The 21114-nt window shown below is 39.3% G+C and overlaps 1 protein-coding gene across 1 annotated transcript in view; it reads left to right on the forward strand.

The window, feature by feature from the left end:
* Positions 1-5327: 5327 nt before the first annotated feature.
* LOC128696147 (protein lin-10) overlaps positions 5328-21114 on the forward strand; it is a 921476-nt gene continuing 905689 nt past the window's right edge. The window contains exon 1 of the mRNA XM_053787271.2: positions 5328-5419. The gene's annotated coding sequence lies outside the window, so the exon portion shown is untranslated. The remainder of the gene's footprint in view (positions 5420-21114) is intronic.

Here is a 21114-nt window from a genome sequence, read left to right on the forward strand (position 1 = left end):
AAGATGAGGTGAATCATAGAATTGATGAGGGAAAAAGAGTGAGTGGTGCACTTAGGAGTCTGTGGAGACAAAGAACTTTGTCCTTGGAGGCAAAGAGGGGAATGTATGAGAGTATAGTTTTACCAACGCTCTTATATGGGTGTGAAGCATGGGTGATGAATGTTGCAGCGAGGAGAAGGCTGGAGGCAGTGGAGATGTCATGTCTGAGGGCAATGTGTGGTGTGAATATAATGCAGAGAATTTGTAGTTTGGAAGTTAGGAGGAGGTGCGGGATTACCAAAACTGTTGTCCAGAGGGCTGAGGAAGGGTTGTTGAGGTGGTTCGGACATGTAGAGAGAATGGAGCGAAACAGAATGACTTCAAGAGTGTATCAGTCTGTAGTGGAAGGAAGGCGGGGTAGGGGTCGGCCTAGGAAAGGTTGGAGAGAGGGGGTAAAGGAGGTTTTGTGTGCGAGGGGCTTGGACTTCCAGCAGGTATGCATGAGCGTGTTTGATAGGAGTGAATGGAGACAAATGGTTTTTAATACTTGACGTGCTGTTGGAGTGTGAGCAAAGTAACATTTATGAAGGGGTTCAGGGAAACCGGCAGGCCGGACTTGAGTCCTGGAGATGGGAAGTACAGTGCCTGCACTCTGAAGGAGGGGTGTTAATGTTGCAGTTTAAAAACTGTAGTGTAAAGCACCCTTCTGGCAAGACAGTGATGGAGTGAATGATGGTGAAATTTTTTCTTTTTCGGGCCACCCTGCCTTGGTGGGAATCGGCCAGTGTGATAATAAATATATATATATATATATATATATATATATATATATATATATATATATATATATATATATATAGACAGATAGATATATGTATATATACAGTTAGAGAGAGAGAGAGAGAGATCGCCTGAAATATAATCTACGTAGGGCAGTCAAGAAATATTTCATAATCGATAAAAGTCACATTTAGTGGCACACTGAACCAAGAATCTGGCGTAGTAAATAGATACAAGAGAAAAAAAATAAATCCTTCAAAAGTAAAGGTATCAAAATGACAGTGAAAACATTGTCAATTCAGCTGGGCAACAACAGCCTGGCTGGTCAGGCCGCCTTCAGCCAAGACATGCCATATCTGTAAACCAAGGTATTCGTTTACGAGAGAGAGGTAGGCATGGTAGATAGTGGAAAATGCAGAGATGCATTAAGTATACTCGAGTATATATATGTGGTTCAAATATACAAGAATATACGGCGGGAGGCCACCGCCGGGTCGCCATCTGGAGAAGACTCGGGCCGGAAGTACCGGCAAACCTACAACTAGAGTGTAACTCATTGGTGTATTATGAATACGATCGTGTTAGGCTGCATCGTGACCTTCCTGTATTGTTTATATCGCTGTGTTGCTACAACCAAGGCCAGAGTCACGGTTAATATCCTTAATGACCTAATCGCCTTGGAACTGTTCTGATGAAGGCTAACTACATGCATACGTGATTATTATGCATACGTATGTATATATATATATATATATATATATATATATATATATATATATATATATATATATATATATATATATATATATATATATATATATATACACACACACACACACACATTCATTAGGAGGCTACGTCGCACACTTGTTTTTATTTGCGTACACTTGTCACCCAATTGTGGTTGCAGGGGTCGAGTCATAGTTCCTGTGTGTGTGTGTGTGTGTGTGTGTGTGTTTGTGAGTGAGTGTGTTTAGAGATACGAGGTGGTGTCAGCCAAGGGGTGTCAGTCCAAAGGGTATTAGTTCTAGATTCAGGAAAGATATAGGAAAGCACTAGTTTGGTAACAGAGTTGTGGATGAGTGGAACAAACTCCCAAGTACCCTCGTTGATGAAATTAAGACACATGTGCAACATCTGGGTGTCTTTATTGTAGACGTTTCGCCATCCAGTGGCTTTATCAACACAAATTCTAGGACATAACTTGAAGAAAGTAGGACTATATACAGAAGATGAGGTAATCAATATATATATATATATATATATATATATATATATATATATATATATATATATATATATAGGACTATATACAGAAGATGAGGTAATCAATATATATATATACCTCATCTTCTGTATATAGTCCTACTTTCTTCAAGTTACGTCCTAGAATTTGTGTTGATAAAGCCACTGGATGGCGAAACGTCTACAATAAAGACACCCAGATGTTGCACATGTGTCTTAATTTCATCTTGTTGGTATTATATACCATTCTTGCACACCCTCGTTGATGCCAAAACATTATGTAGTTTTAAAATAAGTTAACTAAATACATGAGTGGGTGTGAGTTGGACCTGACTAGTTTGTGCTAATAGGTCTGATGTTGTGCTCCTTTCTTATGTTCTTATGTACGGGAGTAAATTCTTGGGTAGCTTTTGGAAGGAGTGGTTTTGATAAGGACCTGCCTTATATGGTTCAGTAGGCCTTCTGCAGTGTTTCTCCATTCTTATGTTCTTATGTACCAGCTCCAAGTTGTCAGCCTCAGAGTTTCAGCACAAGGGTGTCAGTCCTAGGGTGTCCCCCCAGGGTGCGTGTCAGTCGTGTAGGAGACAGTAAACAGTCTGGTTAAGGGAAGGTGGTCAGGGGATCTTCCAACTCCCTAAATTTCCCGCGGAAAAGCGTCAAAGTTGAAAATATATTCCTTTAAACTTTTCACAAAACTTTTTTTCCCTTCGTTTTAAACTTTGCTGGGCTTTCCACCTCAGCTGTTTGTTACACAACCAGATCGTGCCAGCGCGCGCACACGCAAATATGTAATCACGCGCACAACCTGTCATTCTCTCACTCGCCTGCTCTCGCTCTTTCTTGATTTCTCGCTCTCCCTCACACACACACACACACACACGGGGTCAGTAGCTGTGATTCGACCCCTGCAACCACAAATAGGTGAGTACACACACACACACACACACAGACACACACACACACACACACAGTGAAGAGGCGGGGCCAGGAGCTTGGACTCGACCCCTGCAACCTCAACTAGGTGAGTACAACTAGGCGAGTACACACACACACACACTAACCAAGCACGTAAAGAAACTAGAGAAAGTGCAAGGTATGCAACAAGACTAGTCCCAGAGCTAAGGGGTATGTCCTACGAGGAGAGGTTAAGGGAAATCGACCTGGCAACACTGGAGGACAGGAGAGATAGGGGGAACATGATAACGACATATAAAATACTGAGAGGAATTGACAAAGTGGACAGAGACAGAATGTTCTAGAGATGGGACACAGCAACAAGGGGACACAGTTGGAAGTTGAAGACTTAGATGAATCACAGAGTTGTTAGGAAGTATTTCTTCAGCCACAGAGTAGTCAGGAAGTGGAATAGTTTGGAAAGCGATGAAGTGGAGTCAGGATCCATTCATAGCTTTAAGAAGAGGTATGATAAAGCTCATGGTGCAGGGAGAGTGACCCAGTAGCGGCCAGTGAAGAGGCGGGGCCAGGAGCTCGGACTCGACCCCCGCAACCTCAACTAGGTGAGTACACACACACACACACACACACACACACACACACACACACGACATGACGTGCAGGCAGGAATAAAAGGAACGTACTCTGGTGGATCAAAGAGTACCTTAGGGAAAGGAAACAAAGAATGATTGCTCAGGAAGAAATGTCAAAATGGGGAAGAGTAACAGGCGGTGTACCACAAGGATCGGAACTAGGACCAGTGCTGTTTCTGATTTATGTGAATGACATATCAGGTGAATTATATCAGATGAATCCCTGTTGGTTGATGTAAAACTAACGAGGAAGATAAAATCTGATGAAGACAGAGTAAGGCTATAAATGGATCGGACTAGACCTCAAGATTGGTCAGACAGGTGATCGCTTGACTCCAATCCCAGCAAATGCAACATAATTAATATCGGGGAATGAGGCAAGAAGACCGGAGATCGAGTATAGACTCGGGGGACAAAGGCTGTACACCTCACACAAAGAAAATGATCTAGGAGTGAGCATAGTACCTGGTATATCACACCTATATACCAGGCACTGGTGTGTAGCTGACAACTAACACACAACACTGAGGTGTAACTCACAACACACAACACTGAGATGTAACTCACAACTAACACACAACACTGAGGTGTAACTCACAACTAACACACAACACTGAGGTGTAACTCACAACTAACACACAACACTGAGATGTAACTCACAACTAACACACAACACTGAGATGTAACTCACAACTAACACACAACACTGAGATGTAACTCACAACTAACACACAACACTGAGGTGTAACTCACAACTAACACACAACACTGAGATGTAACTCACAACTAACACACAACACTGAGATGTAACTCACAACTAACACACAACACTGAGGTGTAACTTACAACTAACACACAACACTGAGGTGTAACTCACAACTAACACACAACACTGAGGTGTAACTCACAACTAACACACAACATTGAGGTGTAACTCACAACTAACACACAACACTGAGGTGTAACTTACAACTAACACACAACAATGAGGTGTAACTCACAACTAACACACAACACTGAGGTGTAACTCACAACTAACACACAACATTGAGGTGTAACTCACAACTAACACACAACACTGAGATGTAACTCACAACTAACACACAACACTGAGATGTAACTCACAACTAACACACAACACTGAGGTGTAACTTACAACTAACACACAACACTGAGGTGTAACTTACAACACACAACAATGAGGTGTAACTCACAAATAACACACAACACTGAGGTGTAACTCACAACTAACAAAACAATGAGGTGTAACTCACAACTAACACACAACATTGAGGTGTAACTCACAACTAACACACAACACTGAGGTGTAACTCACAACTAACACACAACACTGAGGTGTAACTCACAACTAATAAAAAACGAAGACACTCGTCTGCCATAGTGTGTGTGTGTGTGTGTGTGTGTGTGTGAGTGTTTGAAGTGTGTGGTGGTGTTTGTGTGTTGGAACTTTGTGCTGTGTGTGTGGGGAAGTGTTGGTGAGTGACTGCGGTGGAACATGTTTGGAGAGTGTCGATGTGAGGTGGTGTGTGTGGAATGTCGTAGTGTGTGTGTGTGTGTGGTAGTGTGTGCTGTTTGTGGTGATGTGCGGTGATGCTTGTAGTTGCGCTTGTGGTGGTGCATGTGATAATGTGTATGGTAATGAATGCGGTAGAGCAAGTGGTGGGGGTGGAGAAAGTGTGTTGTGGAGAGTGTGTGTGAGGAGAGGGCGTGCGCAGCATGGCCCTGGCACCTAGCACCCAGCTGTCCCAAGCTAGGACAGTGCCATTCTACCAGGCTGGGTGGCAGGGTACACCGGCTGTGTCCCCGGCACTCCTACCCTGCCTCACACACATCAACACCTTGCCTTGGTACTCGGTTGTTCGTGTCGATCGCATTCTGCAGGATTTGTTTACGTTCTGCCAGACACTCGGATTCTCGCGGATTTCTATAAAGATCTCTCGTTTATCGACTTAGTTTACGCGGACTGTTGAAAAAAAAACTTTGTGCATTATGGCAGACTCGGTTGCGGTTTGAGAAACCAATATGCAAAAGTGTTTGAAAAAATCATAAGTGTGAGGGGTGTGATAATTATAATGATATTGTAGAAGTTTTGAGAGGTTTCCCTGTCGTGTAAAGAGAGAGGGGAAAGAAAGAGGGTGAAGCAGCATGAAGAGCATAACGATGAGGAGACTACGACTGTCAGGGTGAAGTGTATCACGCTACTTTCTACCTGCTCTTTCACACACACTGATTATTCTTTTATTTTTGTTGCATATTTGTGTATATATATTTATGTATATACATATATATATATATATATATATATATATATATATATATATATATATATATATATATATATATATATATATATATATATATATATATATCCATCCCTATCACAGGTATTGTCTCTTTAAACCTATGGAGTATGAAAACTGCAACGTTTAAGTATACTCAGTAGGAATTCTTTGTGTCAACCCTGCTTTGGAATTTCCAAATTGCTGGGATAGCTAACATAATATTTTTAGGTATTTACAAAGACCTACGATATCTAACTTGACTCTGGTATGTATTTACAGAGAGCGGGGATACCTAACTTGACCCTGGTAGGTATTTCCAGAGAGCGGGGATACCTAACTTGACCCTGGTAGGTATTTCCAGAGAGTAGGGATACCTAACTTGACCCTGGTAGGTATTTCCAGAGAGTGGGGATACCTAACTTGACCCTGGTAGGTATTTCCAGAGAGCGGGGATACCTAACTTGACCCTGGTAGGTATTTATAATGAGCTAGGATACCTGATTTAATGAGCTCTTTTGTTGTTATTACTGCCACTTCGTTTCCAGACGATTATATTTAGAATGTTCCACACTGGCATGAAATATTCAGCGATCATTTATGGGACTAAGTCGAAGCTTTCTGGGAAAATTATTGTGACTCCTTGATCATTGATCATCTTTCTGTTTTTTTAAGTGGGCCAGATTTTATGTTCATGTGGAGTCATTAGTTTTGTCAACTGAATTGTCAGTAAAAGACTGAACTACACCTGACTTCAAACTTACATTCACTGTTGATTTGGTGGCAGTGCCAGTCACTACACACATTCACTGTTGATTTGGTGGCAGTGCCAGTCACTACACACATTCACTGTTGATTTGGCGGCAGTGCCAGTCACTACACACATTCACTGTTGATTTGGCGGCAGTGCCAGTCACTACACACATTCACTGTTGATTTGGTGGCAGTGCCAGTCGCTACACATTATGTGCTGATACATGATGCGCTGACGTGCGATGTGCTGACGCATTTGCTGATGTGTTTGCTGACGCTTGGTGTGCTAACGCATCAGGTTTAACATTCAATTTTCTGTGATTTTAAGTTTTTTTTTTTTTTTGAAGATTGAGACACTTATGGAACATATGGGAGTCTTCATTCAAGAAACGTTTCGCCACACAGTGGCTTCATCAGTCCAATACAAAGTAGAAAGGCGTAAGCAGAGGAGGAGATTGAGGTAATCAGTCCCTCAGCCTGGAGTCGATGTGTTCAGTCCATCAATCTTGTAGAATGTACAGCACAGGGCCGTAGACGTGGCTTATATACTGTAGTAAGGTACAGTACACATGTATATACTACAGTATATAAGCCACGTCTACGGCCCTGTGCTGTACATTCTACAAGATTGATGGACTGAACACATCGACTCCAGGCTAAGGGACGGATTACCTCAAACTCCTCTCCTTACGCCTTTCTACTTTGTATTGGACTGATGAAGCCACTGTGTGGCGAAACGTTTCCTGAATAAAGACTCCCATATGTTGCATAAGTGTCTCAATCTTCAACTTGTCGGTTTTTAAACCATTCATCACATGCTTTTTTTTTCCACTTAAGTCTCGAGACACTCCCCAGATAGGGAGCCAAGGCCGGGTCACCACTACTTGGAAAAGACCCGGACCGGGAGAATACCGGCGAATAAGAAAAAAAAAAAAAACATTTATTGGGGGAAAAGTCAAACTCGAATCATCGCGTCAGATTTTATTTCTCACCTGTAACAAATACCGCGTTTCCCCTGTTAAGCTTAGTAACGTATCTGACAGTGTTACTAAGACAACATCTGACAGTGTTACTAAGACAACAACTGACAGTATTACTAAGACAACAACTGGCAGTGTTACTAAGACAACAACTGGCAGTGTTACTAAGGCAACAACTGACAGTGTTACTAAGACAACAACTGACAGTATTACTAAGACAACAACTGGCAGTGTTACTAAGACAACAACTGACAGTATTACTAAGACAACATCTGACAGTGTTACTAAGACAACAACTGACAGTATTACTAAGACAACAACTGGCAGTGTTACTAAGACAACAACTGGCAGTGTTACTAAGGCAACAACTGACAGTGTTACTAAGACAACAACTGACAGTATTACTAAGACAACAACTGGCAGTGTTACTAAGACAACAACTGACAGTATTACTAAGACAACAACTGACAGTGTTACTAAGACAACAACTGACAGTATTACTAAGACAACAAATGACAGTGTTACTTAAACAACAGCTGGCAGTGTTACTAAGACAACAACTGACAGTGTTACTAAGACAACAACTGACAGTATTACTAAGACAACAACTGGCAGTTTTACTAAGACAACAACTGACAGTGTTACTAAGACAACAACTGACAGTATTATTAAGACAACAAATGACAGTGTTACTTAAACAACAACTGACAGTGTTACTAAGACAACTGACAGTGTTACTAAGACATCAACTGACAGTGTTACTAAGACATCAACTGACAGTGTTACTGAGACAACTGACAGTGTTACTAAGACAACTGACAATGTTACTAAGATAACTGACAATGTTACTAAGATAACTGACAGTGTTACTAAAACAACTGACAATGTTACTAAGATAACTGACAGTGTTACTAAAACAACTGACATTGTCACTAAGACAACAACTGACAGTGTTACTAAGACAACAAATGACAGTGTTACTAAGACAAGGAATGACAGTGTTACTAAGACAACAACTGGTAGTGTTACAAAGACAACAACTGGCTGTGTTACTAAGACAACAACTGGCTGTGTTACTAAGACAACAACTGACAGTGTTATTAAGACAACAACTGGCAGTGTTACTGAGACAACAATTGACAGTGTTACTAAGACAACAACTGGCAGCGTTACTGAGACAACAACTGACAGTGTTACTAAGACAACAACTGACAGTGTTACTAAGACATCTGACAATGTTACTAAGACAACTGACAATGTTACTAAGACAACAGCTGACAGTGTTACTGAGACAACAACTGAGTGTTACTAAGACAACAACTGGCAGTGTTACTAAGACAACAACTGGCAGTGTTACTAAGAACAACTGACAGTGTTACTAAGACAGCAACTGACAGTGTTACTAAGACAACTCACAGTGTTACTAAGACAACATCTGACAGTGTTACTAAGACAACTGACAATGTTACTAAGACAACAACTGACAGTGTTATTAAGACCACAACTGACAATGTTACTAAGACAACAACTGACAATGTTACTAAGACAACAACTGACAATGTTACTAAGACAGCAACTGACAATGTTACTAAGACAACAACTGACAATGTTACTAAGACAACAACTGACAATGTTACTAAGACAGCAACTGACAATGTTACTAAGACAACAACTGACAATGTTACTAAGACAACAACTGACAATGTTACTAAGACAACAACTGACAATGTTACTAAGACAACTGACAATGTTACTAAGACAGCAACTGACAATGTTACTAAGACAACAACTGACAATGTTACTAAGACAACAACTGACAATGTTACTAAGACAACAGCTGACAATGTTACTAAGACAACAGCTGACAATGTTACTAAGACAACTGACAATGTTACTAAGACAACAACTGACAATGTTACTAAGACAACAACTGACAATGTTACTAAGACAACTGACAATGTTACTAAGACAGCAACTGACAGTGTTACTAAGACAACAACTGACAATGTTACTAAGACAACAACTGACAATGTTACTAAGACAACTGACGATGTTACTAAGACAGCAACTGACAGTGTTACTAAGACAACAACTGACAGTGTTACTAAGACAACAACTGACAGTGCTACTAAGACAACTGACAATGTTACTAAGACAACAACTGACAGTGTTACTAAGACAACAACTGACAGTGTTACTAAGACAACAACTGACAGTGCTACTAAGACAGCAACTGACAATGTTACTAAGACAACTGACAGTGTTACTAAGACAACTGACAATGTTACTAAGACAACTGACAGTGTTACTAAGACAACAACTGACAATGTTACTAAGACAACTGACAGTGCTACTAAGACAACAACTAACAATGTTACTAAGACAACAACTGACAATGTTACTAAGACAACTGACAGTGCTACTAAGACAACAACTAACAATGTTACTAAGACAACAACTGACAGTGTTACTAAGACAACAACTGGCAGTGTTACTAAGGCAACAACTGACAGTGTTACTAAGACAACAACTGACAGTATTACTAAGACAACAACTGGCAGTGTTACTAAGACAACAACTGACAGTATTACTAAGACAACATCTGACAGTGTTACTAAGACAACAACTGACAGTATTACTAAGACAACAACTGGCAGTGTTACTAAGACAACTGGCAGTGTTACTAAGGCAACAACTGACAGTGTTACTAAGACAACAACTGACAGTATTACTAAGACAACAACTGACAGTGTTACTAAGACAACAACTGACAGTATTACTAAGACAACATCTGACAGTGTTACTAAGACAACAACTGACAGTGTTACTAAGACAACAACTGACAGTATTACTAAGACAACAACTGACAGTGTTACTAAGACAACAACTGACAGTATTACTAAGACAACAAATGACAGTGTTACTTAAACAACAGCTGGCAGTGTTACTAAGACAACAACTGACAGTGTTACTAAGACAACAACTGACAGTATTACTAAGACAACAACTGGCAGTTTTACTAAGACAACAACTGACAGTGTTACTAAGACAACAACTGACAGTATTATTAAGACAACAAATGACAGTGTTACTTAAACAACAACTGACAGTGTTACTAAGACAACTGACAGTGTTACTAAGACAACAACTGACAGTGTTACTAAGACAACAACTGACAGTGTTACTAAGACATCAACTGACAGTGTTACTAAGACATCAACTGACAGTGTTACTGAGACAACTGACAGTGTTACTAAGACAACTGACAGTGTTACTAAGACAACTGACAATGTTACTAAGATAACTGACAATGTTACTAAGATAACTGACAGTGTTACTAAAACAACTGACAATGTTACTAAGATAACTGACAGTGTTACTAAAACAACAACTGACATTGTCACTAAGACAACAACTGACAGTGTTACTAAGACAACAAATGACAGTGTTACTAAGACAAGGAATGACAGTGTTACTAAGACAACAACTGGTAGTGTTACAAAGACAACAACTGGCTGTGTTACTAAGACAACAACTGACAGTGTTATTAAGACAACAACTGGCAGTGTTACTGAGACAACAATTGACAGTGTTACTAAGACAACAACTGGCAGCGTTACTGTGACAACAACTGACAGTGTTACTAAGACAACAACTGACAGTGTTACTAAGACATCTGACAATGTTACTAAGACAACTGACAATGTTACTAAGACAACAGCTGACAGTGTTACTGAGACAACAACTGAGTGTTACTAAGACAACAACTGGCAGTGTTACTAAGACAACAACTGGCAGTGTTACTAAGAACAACTGACAGTGTTACTAAGACAGCAACTGACAGTGTTACTAAGACAAGTCACAGTGTTACTAAGACAACATCTGACAGTGTTACTAAGACAACTGACAATGTTACTAAGACAACAACTGACAGTGTTATTAAGACCACAACTGACAATGTTACTAAGACAACAACTGACAATGTTACTAAGACAACAACTGACAATGTTACTAAGACAGCAACTGACAATGTTACTAAGACAACAACTGACAATGTTACTAAGACAACAACTGACAATGTTACTAAGACAGCAACTGACAATGTTACTAAGACAACAACTGACAATGTTACTAAGACAACAACTGACAATGTTACTAAGACAACAACTGACAATGTTACTAAGACAACTGACAATGTTACTAAGACAGCAACTGACAATGTTACTAAGACAACAACTGACAATGTTACTAAGACAACAACTGACAATGTTACTAAGACAACAGCTGACAATGTTACTAAGACAACTGACAATGTTACTAAGACAACAACTGACAATGTTACTAAGACAACAACTGACAATGTTACTAAGACAACTGACAATGTTACTAAGACAGCAACTGACAGTGTTACTAAGACAACAACTGACAATGTTACTAAGACAACAACTGACAATGTTACTAAGACAACTGACAATGTTACTAAGACAACAACTGACAATGTTACTAAGACAACAGCTGACAATGTTACTAAGACAACTGACAATGTTACTAAGACAACAGACAATGTTACTAAGACAACAACTGACAATGTTACTAAGACAACTGACGATGTTACTAAGACAGCAACTGACAGTGTTACTAAGACAACAACTGACAGTGTTACTAAGACAACAACTGACAGTGCTACTAAGACAACTGACAATGTTACTAAGACAACAACTGACAGTGTTACTAAGACAACAACTGACAGTGTTACTAAGACAACAACTGACAGTGCTACTAAGACAGCAACTGACAATGTTACTAAGACAACTGACAGTGTTACTAAGACAACTGACAATGTTACTAAGACAACTGACAGTGTTACTAAGACAACAACTGACAATGTTACTAAGACAACTGACAGTGCTACTAAGACAACAACTAACAATGTTACTAAGACAACAACTGACAATGTTACTAAGACAACTGACAGTGCTACTAAGACAACAACTAACAATGTTACTAAGACAACAACTGACAGTGTTACTAAGACAACAACTAACAATGTTACTAAGACAACAACTGACAATGTTACTAAGACAACTGACAGTGCTACTAAGACAACAACTGACAATGTTACTAAGACAACTGACAGTGCTACTAAGACAACAACTAACAATGTTACTAAGACAACAACTGACAGTGCTACTAAGACAACAACTGACAATGTTACTAAGACAACAACTGACAGTGTTACTAAGACAACAACTGACAGTTTTACTAAGACAACTGACAGTGTTACTAAGACAACAACTGACAGTGTTACTAAGACAACAACTGACAATGTTACTAAGACAACTGACAGTGTTACTAAGACAACAACTGACAATGTTACTAAGACAACAACTGACAGTGTTACTAAGACAACTGACAATGTTACTAAGACAACTGATAGTGTTACTAAGACAACAACTGACAATGTTACTAAGACAACTGAAAATGTTACTAAGACAACTGACAGTGTTACTAAGACAACAACTGACAGTGTTACTAAGACAACAACTGACAATGTTACTAAGACAACAACTGACAGTGTTACTAAGACAACAACTGACAGTGTTACTAAGACAACAACTGACAGTGTTACTAAGACAACAACTGACAATGTTACTAAGACAACAACTGACAGTGTTACTAAGACAACAACTGACAATGTTACTAAGACAACAACTGACAATGTTACTAAGGCAACAACTGACAGTGTTACTAAGACAACAACTGACAATGTTACTAAGACAACAACTGACAATGTTACTAAGACAACAACTGACAGTGTTACTAAGACAACTGACAGTGTTACTAAGACAACAACTGTTTCCTTGGCAACATTTTTTCGGAACCATTTTAAATTAATTTTTGTATATTTTCATTAAGGAATGTCGATTTTGGCTCATAATTCGTAAATTTAGTATTCATTTCCCGTGCCATATACGTTATTATATATCGTCGTCCGTCAACACCAGGTCAGGTCATGTGTCAGGTCATGTTTTCATACAAGTTCTCCTCCTGTTGCTTTACTCTGTGCTGAGTGGGGTCCCGGCGTCAGGACTGAAACATTCGCATTTTTGCTTCTTATTTTCAAAATGTGGGATTTCTGAGTGATTTATTTGCGTGGCATTAAATTTATATGTAGTGTGTGTGTGACTAGAAAAAAAAAAACAAGCGCTTGACTTCCCTCCTTCAGGACTCAAGTCTACTTGGCTGATTTCCCTGAATCTGTTCATAAATGTTACCTTGCTCACACTCCAACAGTACCTCAGGTTAAAGAAAACCAGTTGCTTCCACTTACTCCTAGTTGACGCGCTCACACATGACTGTTGGACGCCCAAGTAAATATCACTCTAGACTTCCTTGATGCTCTCCGCCCCCCAGTTTCCCTCGGATGACCCTTACATCTCCTTCCCTCCATTTCAGATATATACACCCTCAAGTCATCCTATTTTGCTCCATCTCTAAACCAGACCGCCTCAACAACCCATCTTCAGCTGTCTGGATAATACTTTTTGTAACTTGTTTCTCGTTCTGATCTTCAAACTACGAATTCTCTGCATAATATTCACACACCATATTGCCCTCAGACACGACATCACTGCCTCCAGCCTCTTCTCACTGCAACATTCACAACCCATGCTTCACACCCATATAAGAGTGTTGGTTCACCTATACTTTCATACATTCTTGTGTTTTTCCTCAATGGATAACGTTCTTTTTCCCCACAGATACCTCAATACACCAACAACCTTTTTCTCATCATCAGTTTTATGATTCACCTCGTCTTTTATAGACTCATCCGCCGACAAGTCCACTCCCAAATATCTGAACATATTTACTTCCTCATTGCTCCTTCCAATCTGATATCCAGTCTTTCATTACCTAAATTTTTATTACCCTCATTACCTTGCTCTTTCCTATGCTCTCTTTTAATTTCTTTTACATACCCTTCCAGAGTCGTCAACCAACCACAGCAACTTCTTTTCAGAATCTCCCAAAAGCACAGTGTCATCTTCAAAAAGAAACTGTGACACCTGTCACTTTGAATTAGATTCTTTAAATTTTATTCCCACAATTCTTTCCAATACTCTAACATTTATTTCTTTTGCAACTCCATCTACAAATATGTTAAGTAACCATGGTGACATAATGCATCCCTGTCTGAGGCTTACTTTTACTGGAAAATAATCTCGTAAATACCTATTCCATACACTTGTAACATCTGTCACATTATTCTCCTACCCACCCTATCATATGCCTTTTATAAATCAATAAATGCAACAAAAACTTATCTAAATACTGTTCAGTTTTATGCTTCAATGTAACACTTTGTCTTCACATTCCTTACCCTTCCTAATATCTCATTGTTAACTGCGATCTGCTCTCCGTTTTACTCTTAATTCTTTCAATAATAAATCTAATATACATCTTACCAGGTATGATTAACAGGTTTATTCCTTTATAAATTTTACAATCTTTTTTTTCTCTATTTGCCTTTATACTAAGGAACTAGGGACGCTCTCTGCCAGGCCATAGGTACCTTCCCTCTCTCATACATTTATTGAACAAAAGCACCAACCACTCCAAAACTATATCCTCACCTTTTTTAACATTATATATATATATATATATATATATATATATATATATATATATATATATATATATATATATATATATATATATTTATGTAAACCTGATATAAATAATTAAGGTAGATTTATGTTCACCTGCCTTGATTATTAAAACATGGGTATTCGGGAATGTGTATAATTATCCAAGCTTTAGAAGGGATTTTTATGATGTAAAAACATGGATAACTGCTGCACCTGACAGCGGAACAACAATACTGAATTTCAATTTGCAAGTTACAGCCTGCAGATACATCATAGATACAACATTTACACTGACTCATCTGATGTGTGTGGACGGTACTGCCAGAGTGTCAGTGATGCTGACCTGAGCTGTGTCAGGACAGTGTCAGTGATGCTGACCTGAGCTGTGTCAGGACACTTAATCAGCATAAGTCTTATCCGTGAGTCACAGTTGATGATGAAAGTAACAGACACCTACAGTAGTTCTGGCACTTGTTTCAGTGCCCTGGTAGGCAAGTTACCAGGTACTCTGATTATCAGTTACCAGGTACTGTGACTATCACAGTTACCAGGTACTGTCACTATCACAGTTACCAGGTACTGTCACTATCACAGTTACCAGGTACTGTCACTATCACAGTTACCAGGCACTGTCACTATCACAGTTACCAGGTACTGTCACTATCACAGTTACCAGGTACTGTCACTATCACAGTTACCAGGTACTGTCACTATCACAGTTACCAGGCACTGTCACTATCACAGTTACCAGGTACTGTCACTATCACAGTTACCAGGCACTGTCACTATCACAGTTACCAGGTACTGTCACTATCACAGTTACCAGGCACTGTCACTATCACAGTTACCAGGTACTGTCACTATCACAGTTACCAGGTACTGTCACTATCACTGTTACCAGGTACTGTCACTATCAGAGTTACCAGGTACAGTGACTATCACAGTTACCATGTACTGTGACTATCACAGTTATCAAGTACTGTGACAATCACAGTTGCCAAGTACTGTAACTATCACGGTTACCAAGTACTGTGACTATCACAGTTACCAAGTACTGTGACTATCACAGTTACCAAGTACTGTGACAATCACAGTTACCAAGTACTGTAACTATCACGGTTACCAAGTACTGTGACTATCACAGTTACCAAGTACTATGACTATCACAGTTACCAAGTACTGTGACTATATCAGTTACCAAGTACTGTGACTATCACAGTTACCAAGTACTGTGACAATCACAGATAGCAAGTACTGTGACAATCACAGATACCAAGTACTATGACAATCACAGATACCAAGTACTGTGACAATCACAGATACCAAGTACTGTGACAATCACAGATACCAAGTACTGTGACAATCACAGATACCAAGTACTGTGACAATCACAGATACCAAGTACTGTGACAATCACAGTTACCAAGTACTGTGACAATCACAGATACCAAGTACTGTGACTATATCATTTACCAAGTACTGTGACTATCACAGTTACCAAGTACTGTGACAATCACAGTTACCAAGTACTGTGACAATCACAGTTACCAAGTACTGTGACTATCACAGTTACCAAGTACTGTGACAATCACAGTTACCAAGTACTGTGACAAACACAGTTACCAAGTACTGTGACTATCACAGTTACCAAGTACTGTGACTATCACAGTTACCAAGTACTGTGACAATCACAGTTACCAAGTACTGTGACTATATCAGTTACCAAGTACTGTGACTATCACAGTTACCAAGTACTGTGACTATCACAGTTACCAAGTACTGTGACTATCACAGTTACCAAGTACTGTGACTATCACAGTTACCAAGTACTGTGACTATCACAGTTACCAAGTACTGTGACTATATCAGTTACCAAGTACTGTGACTATATCAGTTACCAAGTACTGTTCTCTCTGTGTTTATCTTCGTTGTGTTAGTGTGCACATAACAGTGTTAGTGTGCACATAACAGTGTTAGTGTGTACATAAGTGTTAGTGTGTACATAACAGTGTTAGTGTGCACATAACAGTGTTAGTGTGCACATAACAGTGTTAGTGTGCACATAAGTGTTAGTGTGCACATAACAGTGTTAGTGTGCACATAACAGTGTTAGTGTGTACATAACAGTGTTAGTGTGTACATAAGTGTTAGTGTGTACATAACAGTGTTAGTGTGTACCTAACAGTGTTAGTTTGTACATAACAGTGTTAGTGTGTACATACCAGTGTTAGTGTGTACATAACAGTGTTAGTGTGCACGTAAGTGTTAGTGTGTACATAACAGTGTTAGTGTGCACGTAAGTGTTAGTGTGCACATAAGTGTTAGTGTGTACATAACAGTGTTAGTGTGTACATAACATTGTTAGTGTGTACATAACATTGTTAGTGTGTACATAACAGTGTTAGTGTGTACATAACATTGTTAGTGTGTACATAACATTGTTAGTGTGTACATAACAGTGTTAGTGTGTACATAACATTGTTAGTGTGTACATAACTTTGTTAGTGTGTACATAACAGTGTTAGTGTGTACATAACATTGTTAGTGTGCACATAACAGTGTTAGTGTGCACATAACAGTGTTAGTGTGCACATAACAGTGTTAGTGTGCACATAACAGTGTTAGTGTGCACATAACAGTGTTAGTGTGCACATAACAGTGTTAGTGTGTACATAACAGTGTTAGTGTGTACATAAGTGTTAGTGTGTACATAACAGTGTTAGTGTGTACATAACAGTGTTAGTGTGTACATAACAGTGTTAGTGTGCACGTAAGTGTTATTGTGCACATAAGTGTTAGTGTGTACATAACAGTGTTAGTGTGCACGTAAGTGTTAGTGTGCACATAAGTGTTAGTGTGTACATAACAGTGTTAGTGTGCACATACCAGTGTTAGTGTGTACATACCAGTGTTAGTGTGCACATAACAGTGTTAGTGTGCACATAACAGTGTTAGTGTGTACATAAGTGTTAGTGTGTACATAAGTGTTAGTGTGTACATAACAGTGTTAGTGTGTACCTAACAGTGTTAGTGTGTACATACCAGTGTTAGTGTGTACATAACAGTGTTAGTGTGTACATAACAGTGTTAGTGTGTACATAACAGTGTTAGTGTGCACGTAAGTGTTATTGTGCACATAAGTGTTAGTGTGTACATAACAGTGTTAGTGTGTACATAACATTGTTAGTGTGTACATAACAGTGTTAGTGTGTACATAACATTGTTAGTGTGTACATAACAGTGTTAGTGTGTACATAACAGTGTTAGTGTGCATTTAACAGTGTTAGTGTGCACATAACAGTGTTAGTGTGTACATAACAGTGTTGGTGTGTACATAACAGTGTTGGTGTGTACATAACAGTGTTGGTGTGTACATAACAGTGTTGGTGTGTACATAACAGTGTTGGTGTGTACATAACAGTGTTGGTGTGTACATAACAGTGTTGGTGTGTACATAACAGTGTTAGTGTGTACATAACAGTGTTAGTGTGTACATAACAGTGTTGGTGTGTACATAACAGTGTTGGTGTGTACATAAGTGTTGGTGTGTACATAACAGTGTTAGTGTGCACATAACAGTGTTAGTGTGCACATAACAGTGTTAGTGTGCACATAACAGTGTTAGTGTGTACATAACAGTGTTGGTGTGTACATAACGCGGGTACATCAGGACACTGTTGTTTCCACCTCCACGGTGTACTGGGGAAGCCTGTGTACATGTGATGAACGGGGTGTATCAGGTGTGTGATACCCGGGGTACATCAGGTGTGTGATACCCGGGGTGTATCAGGTGTGTAATACCCGGGGTGTATCAGGTATGTGATACCCGGGGTGTATCAGGTGTGTGATACCCGGGGTGTATCAGGTGTGTGATACCCGGGGTGAATCAGGTGTGTGATACCCGGGGTGAATCAGGTGTGTGATACCCGGGGTGTATCAGGTATGTGATACCCGGGGTGAATCAGGTGTGTGATACCCGGGGTGTATCAGGTATGTGATACCCGGGGTGTATCAGGTGTGTGATACCCGGGGTGTATCAGGTGTGTGATACCCGGGGTGAATCAGGTGTGATACCCGGGGTGAATCAGGTGTGTGATACCCGGGGTGAATCAGGTGTGTGATACCCGGGGTGAATCAGGTGTGTGATACCCGGGGTGAATCAGGTGTGTGATACCCGGGGTGAATCAGGTGTGTGATACCCGGGGTGAATCAGGTGTGTGATACCCGGGGTGAATCAGGTGTGCGATACCCGGGGTGAATCAGGTGTGTGATACCCGGGGTGAATCAGGTGTGTGATACCCGGGGTGAATCAGGTGTGTGATACCCGGGGTGAATCAGGTGTGTGATACCCGGGGTGAATCAGGTGTGTGATACCCGGGGTGAATCAGGTGTGTGATACCCGGGGTGAATCAGGTGTGTGATACCCGGGGTGAATCAGGTGTGTGATACCCGGGGTGAATCAGGTGTGTGATACCCGGGGTGAATCAGGTGTGTGATACCCGGGGTGAATCAGGTGTGTGATAGGCTATATAGAAATACTGAGTTTTCATCTCAGCATTTTTAAACACCTTCGTTGCTTATTCACACATATGTAGTATATATATATATATATATATATATATATATATATATATATATATATATATATATATATATATATATATATATATATATATATATATATATATATATATATGTCGTGCCGAATAGGCAGAACTTGCGATCTTGGCTTAAATAGCAACGCTCATTTTGCCATATAGGACAAGTGAATATTTGTGTGTGCAATAATTTCGCCAAAATCATTCTGAACCTAACGAAAACAGTATATTTCACTGTGTTTGTTTAGTATCAAATTATTGTAAACAAATCTAAAATATATTTAGTTGGGTTAGGCTAAAATAAATTGTTCTTGTTATAATAAGGTTAGGTAAGTTTTCTAAGATTCTTTTGGAGCAAAATTAAAAATTTTTACATTAACGTTAATGAAAAAAATATATCTTTAAACGTATAAGAGAAAATTTTAGGAAGAATTTAATTTTAAATGATTTCTTGCTAATTGACCAGTTTTACATATTCGGCACGACTTATATATATATATATATATATATATATATATATATATATATATATATATATATATATATATATATATATATATATATAATTGTAACCACGAATGTGTGGTATTGATCAATAACAACACTGCGACTATCCAAGGGCTCGAAGCCATGTCGTTTTGACTCGCCTCATGGTGAGCGAAAACACATGACGCTCTAACCCTCAGGACCACGCAATCGTACAAGAACCAGCGTCATGTGTTTTCTCTCATCATGAGGCGGGCCAAAACGACATGGGTTCGAGTCCTTGGCTCGTCGCAGTGTTGTTATATATATATATATATATATATATATATATATATATATATATATATATATATATATATATATATATATAATTTATTTTATTATAGATAGGGTCCACCTCTGGTGTAAATTGTGGGACCCATAGCCTCGGAGAAGTGGATAAAAAGGCTTCAAGGAAGAATATTTGGATTTCTTCCTGAAGCCGTTTGAATATTCCACTTCCCCTACCACCCCATCTTTTCGTATTTTTTTTTTACCAATAGGAATATTTTATTACATAATATGGTACAGAAGATTTAAGAGATACATTATTGATATAAAGGTGGCATATACGGTACATGTTGCTACGTGTGTATCAGCGATTATAAGGCGAAAATCTCATCCAGCTCCTCAGAGCTGGGGCGTGTGCCCAAAATACACCAGGCATTACCCCTTTGAACAGCCGCACTGAGCCGCTGGAACAGAAAACTAGCTGCCCTGGGATCCCTAGTTACCCTGATGAGTCTTTTTCCCAGCTC

This window comes from Cherax quadricarinatus, chromosome 48 (assembly GCF_038502225.1).
Source record: "Cherax quadricarinatus isolate ZL_2023a chromosome 48, ASM3850222v1, whole genome shotgun sequence".
Classification (NCBI taxonomy): domain Eukaryota; kingdom Metazoa; phylum Arthropoda; class Malacostraca; order Decapoda; family Parastacidae; genus Cherax; species Cherax quadricarinatus.